This window comes from Coregonus clupeaformis, chromosome 21 (assembly GCF_020615455.1).
Source record: "Coregonus clupeaformis isolate EN_2021a chromosome 21, ASM2061545v1, whole genome shotgun sequence".
Taxonomy (NCBI): Eukaryota; Metazoa; Chordata; class Actinopteri; order Salmoniformes; family Salmonidae; genus Coregonus; species Coregonus clupeaformis.
The window spans coordinates 23576865-23584935 of NC_059212.1; the positions used below are offsets into that span (position 1 = coordinate 23576865).

The 8071-nt window shown below is 42.0% G+C and overlaps 1 long non-coding RNA gene and 1 pseudogene across 1 annotated transcript; one reads left to right on the top strand and one right to left on the bottom strand.

The window, feature by feature from the left end:
- Positions 1 to 523: 523 nt before the first annotated feature.
- LOC121534603 lies at positions 524 to 3266 on the bottom strand. Its single transcript, XR_005994643.1, has 4 exons — positions 3187 to 3266; positions 2822 to 2928; positions 2505 to 2640; positions 524 to 684 (listed from the first exon to the last, which is right to left on the bottom strand). It is a non-coding gene; the product is annotated as an uncharacterized LOC121534603 (long non-coding RNA).
- A 316-nt stretch (positions 3267 to 3582) lies between these two features.
- On the top strand, positions 3583 to 6535 carry LOC121534804 (annotated as a pseudogene).
- Positions 6536 to 8071: the final 1536 nt, after the last annotated feature.

The window sequence follows — 8071 nt, forward strand, 5'->3', positions numbered from 1 at the left end:
TGCAAAAGTATTCATCCCCCTTAGCGTTTTTCCTATTTTGTTGCATTACAACCTGTAATTTAAATGGATTTTTATTTGGATTTCATGTAATGGACATACACAAAATAGTCAAAAACATACACACAATAGTCAAGTGAAATGAAAAAAATCACTTGTTTCAAAAAATTATAATAAATAAATAATGGAAAAGTGGTGCGTGCATATGTATTCACCCCCTTTGCTATGAAGCCCCTAAATAAGATCTGGTGCAACCAATGACCTTCAGAAGTCACATAATTAGTTAAATAAAGTCCACCTGTGTGCAGTCTAAGTGTCACATGATCTGTCACATGATCTCAGTATATATACACCTGTTCTGAAAGGCCCCAGGTCTGCAACACCAAGCACCTAAGTAAGGGGCACCACCAAGCAAGCGGCACCATGAAGACCAAGGAGCTCTCCAAACAGGTCAGGGACAAAGTTGTGGAGAAGTACAGATCAGGGTTGGGTTGACATTGGTGTCAAAATGTTGGTGTCTTACTTATGGAAGAGAGCTCTGTATGCTGTGAAGTAGGGGATCCCAATGGCAGCTCCCTGTTTGTAGTCTAAGGAGGCTGGCAGCCGCTGGACACAGTCCTCAGACACAAAGGTGTATTCTGCATACCCTCCCATCTTTGTGGCTGTGGTGAACACAAAGTCACCAGCCTGAAAGATGAAGGGTCAAATTAGTGTCAACAAGGTCAACACACACCTGACATCCCTCTTCAGAAAGTCATGGTATAGTCATGCAAACAACTTAAAGACATGCTCAGGAACTTAGGCGACTAAGTCTTTTTTAAACCTCCCGCTTTGGACAGGATGTGTCAATGTGTAGTTCATACATGCATAATCTATGGGCAGAATTACTGTCTTATCTCACTTAGCCACAAAATCCCTAGTTTGAAAGTGACTTTTTTTCTAGAAGCTGTGATGTGCCATTTTCCCTAAATTTTTCCCCCACGTGGGCCAGCCCCCGAGCAATTCAAGTTCTAGCCAATGAGCTTCAACCCCTCGCCAACTGAGTGACAGCTAGCAAGATGCACACACAGCAGAGCGCGAGAGAGAGAGAGAGAGAGAAACAACGTAGCGCACATATGTGACGTAGTAAGCAATTTTAGGGGACCACTTTTGGCTCATCAGCGCTACATTCAGAAGTACTGGCTAAAAAGTATACAATAGTACCGGAGAATCTCTTTAATATATACTGAACAAAAATATAAACGCAACATGTAAAGTGTTGGTCCCATGTTTCATGAGCTGAAATAAAAGATCCCAGAAATTTTCCATACACACAAAGTTTATTTCTCTCATATTTTGTGCACAAATTTGTTTACATCCCTGTTAGTGAGCATTTCTCCTTTTCCAAGATAATCCATCAACCTGACAGGTATGGCATATCAAGAAGCTGATTAAACAGTATGATCATTACACAGGTAAAAACTTGTGCTGGGGACAATAAAAGGCCTCTCTAAAACGTGCAGTTTTGTCACAACACAATGCCACAGATGTCTCAGGTTTTTAGGGAGCGTGCAATTGGCATGCTGACTGTAGGAATGTCCACCAGAGCTGTTGTCAGAGAACTGAATGTTCATTTATCTACCATAAGCCACCTCCAAAGTCGTTTTAGAGAATTTGGCAGTACGTCCAACCGGCCTCACAACCACAGACCACGTGTAACCACGCCAGCCCAGGACCTCCACATCTGGCTTCTTCACCTGCAGGATTGTCTGAGACCAGCCACCCAGACAGCTGATGAAACTGAGAAGTAATTCTGTCTGTAATAAAGCCCCTTTGTTGGGAAAAACTCATTCTGATTGGCTAGGCCTGGCTCCCCAGTGGGTGGGCCTTGCTTCCAAGTGGGTGGCCCTATGCCCTCCCAGGTCCACCCATGGCTGAGCCCATGCCCGGTCATGTGAAATCCATAGATTAGGGCCTAATTAATTTATTTCAATTGACTGATTTCCTTATATGAACTGCATGTTGCTTTTATATTTTTGTTCAGTATAAATGCATTCACCCAATGGCTACTTGTGGTTCATCAGTCTATAGTGCTGGATGCAAAATGTTTCAAATCAAATCAAATCTAAATGTATTTGTCACATGCGCCGAATACAACAGATGTAGACCTTACAGTGAAATGCTTACTTACAAGCCCTTAACCAACAATGCAGTTTTAAGAAAGAATACCTAAAAAAATAAAATAAAAATAAAAGTAACAAATAATTAAAGAGCAGCAGTCCAGTTCAAGGTGAGTAATCGCTGTTCTGATGTCCAGAAGCTCTTTTCGGTCATAAGAGACGGTAGTAGCAACATTATGTACAAAATAAGTTACAAACAATGCGAAAAAACTAACAAAATATATTTCTTCACTACTGGATGCAAAATGTTTCTTCACTACTGTTTCTTCACTACACTAGCATCACATTCCACATGAGAATCCCATCAGTAATCATGATGTAACAGGGATGGATGGATAAGATCAGCACCTGTATGAGCAGCCTCCACGACCCCGGACACATCAGTTCCTGGAGTGTAGGGCAGGCTGGGCTTCCTGGTGTAGGTCCCAGAGCGGATGTAGGTCTCCACTGGGTTCACTCCACACACATGCTCACGGATCAGTACCTGGAGAAAACACAGGCTGTTTCATGAGAACCTTCGGCTGAACAACATTCACCTAACATAATACAACATATAAAACAGCTACAGGTAGAAATATAATAGCTAACCATGAAAATGTATCCATTATACATTGCACTTTAGCAAAAGTTATAGTAAGTTAAAGTTTTTGAATGATTTTATTTACCTGTTTCTGACCTGGATTTGGCACAGGTATGTTGAAGCAGAGTTTCCAAACTGAAGGTCATCAAACTCACTCACTAGAATGGCTCTCATTAACTTGGATGTTGTAACCTGCCCACAAATAGAGTAGTCTTTGTAAATAACGTTAAATGCAGCTCGCTGGCAAGTACTGTTAATAGTAGAAGACACACGACTGACTTGTGGACTTTGGACAGTGGCATTAGCTAGCAAGTGAGCCATTGTCTGGTTACCTAGCTAACGTTATTATTTCAGCAGGACATTTGAGTAGAAATACCATAATGTGTCTAAAATACAACTAGCATAAACATAAATTATATCAAGACAATGATAAGGTATGTCAAAACGGACTAATTCATGCAAGAAGTTGTCAGTGGCTGTCCTCCCCTCTTGCCTGTTGCCTCACGGTGGCGACAGCATGACATTTATAAACATCCGCATTTGACCACAGATTATTTATTATATTGACCAGATACTCAAGTGGCCGCTCTAACGATTAAAATAAATGGATAAAAAAAATGGAAACGCAGGCAAGATCAGGTGGGACCATTCTAGCCAATGAGAGGGCAAATAAACTGTTTCCACTAGTTACTACAGCCACAAAGTCAAAATTGGCTATATGTAAACGTTCATAAAAAAAAATGCTTTTGGGTTTTAATTTAAGGTTAGGGTTAGGCATATGGTTAGCAGTGTGGTTGAGATTAGGGCTAGGTTTAAAATCATATTTTAAAAAGACAAATTGTCGAAATGGGCGGGGTTTATGAGTTTGTGGCTGTGGTAACAACTCCGATATAAAGTGTTTTTTATATCCGTACACTCGTAACAATCTAATCATTACGAAATTTGTATTCGATGAAGTAAGCCACACGTAGCTAGCAAATAAGCCATTACATTTTTTGTTAACCAAATTCGACACTCTCTCATTGACCTCCATACAAAAACTCCTCGCTTGTTGAGCAAAAAAATAAAATAAAAAATACGTGCTGGAGAAGACATGTTTTACCCCTCTCGCTTCGCCTCATCCTGTCTGATTTGACTGATCGGTATTTGACTCTCTCTTTCATTTGATAAACATTACACTTCATTCAAGACATTAGGCAAGCATACTAGCTGGCATTATCTAGTTTACTAAATGCAAAATGCCGTATATTATAGATGATACAGAGTAATATACTCTCAATCTGTCTGTTAGCTAAAATGGAAAATACACTGCTCAAAAAAATAAAGGGAACACTAAAATAACACATCCTAGATCTGAATGAATGAAATAATCTTATTAAATACTTTTTTCTTTACGTAGTTGAATGTGCTGACAACAAAATCACACACAAATTATGAATGGAAATCAAATTAAAGTGGAAAACCACACTACAGGCTGATTAAACTTTGATGTAATGTCCTTAAAACAAGTCAAAATGAGGCTCAGTAGTGTGTGTGGCCTCCACGTGCCTGTATGACCTCCCTACAACGCCTGGGCATGCTCCAAAGCATCCGCCAACTCCTGGACAGTCTGTGGTGCAACGTGGCGTTGGTGGATGAAGCGAGACATGATGTCCCAGATGTGCTCAATTGGATTCAGGTCTGGGGAACAGGCGGGCCAGTCCATAGCATCAATGCCTTCCTCTTGCAGGAACTGCTGACACACTCCAGCCACATGAGGTCTAGCATTGTCTTGCATTAGGAGGAACCCAGGGCCAACCGCACCAGCATATGGTCTCACAAGGGGTCTGAGGATCTCATCTCGGTACCTAATGGCAGTCAGGCTACCTCTGGCGAGCACATGGAGGGCTGTGCGGCCCCCCAAAGAAATGCCACCCCACACCATGACTGACCCACCACCAAACCGGTCATGCTGGAGGACGTTGCAGGCAGCAGAATTCTCTGGCAAATGCCAAACGTCCTGCACGGTGTTGGGCTGTAAGCACAACCCCCACCTGTGGATGTCGGGCCCTCATACCACCCTCATGGAGTCTGTTTCTGACCGTTTGAGCAGACACATGCACATTTGTGGCCTGCTGGAGGTCATTTTGCAGGGCTCTGGCAGTGCTCCTCCTGCTCCTCCTTGCACAAAGGCGGAGGTAGCAGTCCTGCTGCTTGGTTGTTGCCCTCCTACGGCCTCCTCCATGTCTCCTGATGTACTGGCCTGTCTCCTGGTAGCGCCTCCATGCTCTGGACACTACGCTGACAGACACAGCAAACCTTCTTGCCACAGCTCGCATTGATGTGCCATCCTGGATGAGCTGCACTACCTGAGCCACTTGTGTGGGTTGTAGACTCCGTCTCATGCTACCACTAGAGTGAAAGCACCGCCAGCATTCAAAAGTGACCAAAACATCAGCCAGGAAGCATAGGAACTGAGAAGTGGTCTGTGGTCACCACCTGCAAAACCCGTCCTTTATTGGGGGTGTCTTGCTAATTGCCTATAATTTCCACCGGTTGTCTATTCCATTTGCACAACAGCATGTGAAATGTATTGTCAATCAGTGTTGCTTCCTAAGTGGACAGTTTGATTTCACAGAAGTGTGATTGACTTGGAGTTACATTGTATTGTTTAAGTGTTCCCTTTATTTTTTTGAGCAGTGTACATTTATCCAATGGAAGAAACAATTTCTAAACAAAATACATTTTATCAAGAAGGGAAGTGTGGATGAGGTCTGTCTGTCTGTCTATTTATCATCTATCCTCCCCAGGTGTCAGACACTCCAGATGTGCAGAAACAGAACTGCCCCTGGCTTTTCATCACACACAAGAAATGTCATATGGGAAATTTGATGTCTGGTTTGGAGAAGTCATGTGGAGATGCTGTGTTGAAGTTTGAGCCTTTTGTGCTTCATGTCCAATGCAGACAGCTTGAAGATGCACAGCTTCTAGTAGGAGTTAAAGAACCCTCCTGCTCTGTAGTTCTCATTGAAAATACCAGAAAAAAATACCAGACTCTCCAGACTAGTTTACAAACATATTACAGTTGGCTCAGTATAGCTTGCTTATATTGAAACTACTGTACGTTTTTCATTCATTCATTCTTCTGTATGAAGTGCTTTACTTATGTGCTTGTGTAACAGAAGTTATTTGTTTTATTCTGTGTGCATTCTCCATGTGATATTTCTCTAAGCAGTCCGAAGTACCCATGGCCTGGAGGTTTCACTGAGCCACAAAGGACAGGTCCTGGTGAAGGAGGACTACATCTACTTCCTAGTGGAAGTAGCCAATCAGAAAATGGAGGAAAATGTCAAATGAATTGAGAGGTAAATTGTCCATTACCAACTACAGCAGCTAGCCACATATCATTGTGTCTAAAATGATGATCAAAGTTTAGTTTATGACTTGATTTACAAAAAGCGCTCAGAATTGATTGGAATTGATTGATTGATTCGCTATAGCAAAAGTTTTTCATGCATCAACAGGTTCTACGAGTGGATACAGTCTGCTTTGCAACCAGCTGAACCTCAAAGCCCAGGTAGACAGGATGACGGAGGAGAAAACTGTTTACAAGCGACGGAGGAAAAGAGGACAGACATATGTTCAGACAGACGCTCAGGCAGACGCCTGCCAAGACAACAGAGACATTAATCCAGTTCAGCTGGTGGACTGCTTGGGCAGTGGGCTGGATCTGTTCACATAGACAAATCAAAAATCAAATACATGTTTATTTGTCACATGCTTCGTAAACAACAGGTGTAGACTAACAGTGAAATGCTTACTTACAGGCCCTTCCCAACAATGCAGAGATAGAAAATATAGAAATAATAGAAAAGCAATAACACATAATAATACAAGTAATAATAAATACACAATGAGTAATGTGCAGGGTGTTGATGTGCAGGGGTACGAGGTAATTGAGCCAGATAAGTACATATACAGTGCATTCGGAAAGTATTCAGACCCCTTGACTTTTTCCACATTTTATTACATTACAGCCTTATTCTAAAATGGATTAAATAGTTTTTCCCCTCTACACACAATACCCAATATTGATATAGCAAAAACAGGTTTTTAGAATTTTTTTGCACATTTATAAAAAAAAAAAAACTGAAATATTACATTTACATAAGTATTCAGACCCTTTACTCAGTACTTTGTTGAAGCAGCTTTGGCAGCGATTACAGCCTCGAGTCTTCTTGGGTATGACGCTACAAGCTTGGCACACCTGTATTTGGGGAGTTTCAGAGATAATCGTTGGTCCCCATAATCATTTGGGAAACACTGGTCGTATGGAAGACACTCTGTAAAGCTTGTCTAGACAGAGTAAAGAGTGGAGTGTATTCAACTATGGTGTTATTAATGGACTAAAGCAGAAGGAGGTTTAAAGATCCATCAACCACACATTATTGTAAATATATTACAAGGTCAATCAAACATAGCCTTAAGACAAAGCATGGACTGCATGCATATTTGTCCTTTATGTAAATATACTGTAAATCTAATCTCACTAAAGACTCCACCTCCCTTTGTTTTTGATAACTGGCGCCTGTGTAACAATAAAACAAAGTGCATGTTCGTGTTTGCTTTTGCCTCCCGTGCAACTCCCTCCTGTCTGTTTCAGTTTAAACCATCATCATTGTCTCAAAGCATGCAGAAGAACACACACACACACAAGCATACGTACATCCGTGTGTATGTATTTGTGCTTTGTATTTGAGTACAAAGTTGGCTGCTCTCTGACGGTGTCTTTGCCTGTGAAGAGAGAGGAGATTTACTACTATGGGGAAATACATCAACAGACCACCGAGCACCTTTTTCATGTCTGACAGTGTCTGACAGTTGCTCTGATGGGGATATGGCGTGCGCTTAAGAGCCCATTTCCTGAGGATTAGAACCCAGTAAATCAGATTCTGTCCAGGCCCGGTTGGTTCCTGCTGCATTCATGCCTCATTAGGGAGACCCGTCTCATTAACCAGGAAGAACTGCACTGGCTCTGCTCTGAACCACCAGGAGGCCCAGCTTCATGCCCAGGGTTTCCCCTGGTGTTACACTATACATAGGCCCCCCTGCCTGGCTCAGTTGCCGCCCGTCTGTCTAAAATAATTTGTTTTCACTTGGTTTCAATAGAACATTTCTATGTCAGAGGCCAGTTACAATTCAGTGTTTCACCTACTATTTCCGAATAAATTTGCCTCCTGAAAATGGAGATGTTACCTAAGTATCTTGGGGTGCTTTTCGCTACTCTGGAGAGAATTGTATGGGGCACACTGCAGCTTGGTTCAATGTTTGGATTTGACCCGTAGAGTAGGCTAGA